This window comes from Pogona vitticeps, chromosome 1, assembly GCF_051106095.1.
Source record: "Pogona vitticeps strain Pit_001003342236 chromosome 1, PviZW2.1, whole genome shotgun sequence".
NCBI lineage: Eukaryota > Metazoa > Chordata > Lepidosauria > Squamata > Agamidae > Pogona > Pogona vitticeps.
In genome coordinates this window covers 77,922,925-77,925,027 of record NC_135783.1, presented here as the reverse complement: position 1 = coordinate 77,925,027, position 2,103 = coordinate 77,922,925, and positions in this window count along the sequence as shown.

The following is a 2,103-nucleotide window of genomic DNA, read 5'->3' as shown; positions in this document are numbered from 1 at the left end:
CTGTGTGCTCTTTAAACATTAAAAAAAGTCTCAGACATTTTTGTGCAATTTTGAACAGGCGAGAAATAACCTTTTGAATTTTTTATAAGAAATAAAGTTTCAGCACAAAAAAGTATATGTGTAAATACATTTTTAAAGTTTGGCATTCTGTTAAAATATTAATCTGTACAAGTAAAGATTTGGTTGTGAGAGAAATAGAGGAATCGGTGCTGCTTTTTCAAGTCCCTGTAAGGACGGGATGATTGAGTAAATAGTCATGGTAAAATAATCAGTACATACTCTTTGTGAATTATTTAGCCAACAAAAGGAATTTAAAGAAGTCATGAGAAATTATAAGATGAAAGTACAAATAAGGGAGGTAGCCTATTGTACTGACAAAAAGATTGAACGAGTAGGCCTCGGTAAGAAGGAAGGAACTTAATAGGTGACTGCAGGGACTTTAGGAAATGGGTGACCACAGGGTGGTTAGGAAAAGGGAATGTACACCAAATAAGGATAGAAATAAATAAGAGTCTGGGGTCTAGGTAAAGAGAGGAGTGGGAGATGCAAACAGAGGCGGGACTTCCTGTGAGTGGTTTAGACAGGCCGGATAGGCTGTATACCTTAGAGTACCTAACCAGTGGGGAAACAAGGGAGGAACCATGCGGCTGGGAATAGGGGATAAATATCATGCAACCTGTATTGATGGATATGCCTCCCCAGTTAGGACACCCGCTTTTGCAAAAGTGCTTTTAATAAGAGAGCTGCTTGTATTCGTGGTTGTCTTGTTACTGCATTTAAGTAACAAGGGTCTGAGCATTTATCGCAGTTGTAAGGGCAGCTGAGTTCCAATATCAATTGTCCATATAGTTGCTTTAGACAAAATTACCTCTGTAAGGATACTACATCGATCTCTTTGTACTACTGTATCAGTATTTACATACAACCACCAAATAATCTAAACGGCAAGATTAAATTTTACTGGGGGGAAATATTAAAGCAAATAAGACACATAAAGAAGCACCATATTTGTACTAGTTTACCTTAGGATTCCAAAATTACTACTTAAATATAAGTGTTTATAACAGCATCCTAGTTTATGTAGATCCTAGCCACTCAGCTTGGATCTACATCAAGACAGATAATTTCATATATAGAATTACTGCTGCTGTAGCAGACAAGAGTAAATTGAGGTAGGCAGTAGAATCAAGTACTGTACAGTGATGCCTCGACTTACGAACGCCCCTACCTACAAAAATTTCAAGTTACAAAAAGCTCTGGCCGCAAAATTTTGCTTCGACTTGTGGCCAGAGCTTTGACCTAGGAACAGAAAGAGGAAGGGGGAAAGGGGAAGAAATTCAAACTGTTGGTGGTGAAAAGTTCGCTTCTTTGTAGTTCTTTCGCCCCAACAGTTAGAGCAGGGGGTCAGGAAACTTTTTTACTCCTGCCAGGCAGGAGGAGGGAGAGGAGGGGGTAGCTCTGGATCACCACTGGGCACAGGAAGACAGTGTGCTCCCTTCCCATCCCTGGTGTGGGTCTACTCATGACTAAAGCCCGTCAGAGATCCAGGTCTACTCATGAGCAAGGGCCACAGAAGGTGCAGGTCTACTCATGAGTAAGGCCGGCCAAAGGCAGGGTGGGAGAGGCTCCTCAGTGGAGAGGGCCTGCGGCGGCAGTGGCACAGAAGGCAGCTCCCCGCCGGGAGTGAATGCCATCGGAGGCTTCAGTCTGCCTGGCAAGGTGCTGCATTTTACTTTTTAGAAACTTCTGGGTGGGTTTTGGCTGGAGGGGTTATGTTTCTGTGCTGTGTTGTTTTTTGCAGTCGCAGAGTGGGGATTGCTCAATGTTTATTTTTGTTTATTTTTTGCAGCCTTTGGGGCTAGCTCTGTTTATTTTTGGTTGTTTTTTTAAAAGCCCCGGTGCCTTCCGAAGGGGCTTTCTGTGTGCTTTTTTTGGTATTTTTTTTTAAATGCGGGAATGGATTAATCCCATCCCCATGCATTTCAATGAGAAATAGTGCTTTGACTTAGGAAAATGTTGAGCTACGGCCACCTTTCCAATAGGATTAATTTCGTAAGTCGAGGCACCACTGTAAATGTTAAAGGGCCAATTCAGCTAATTATA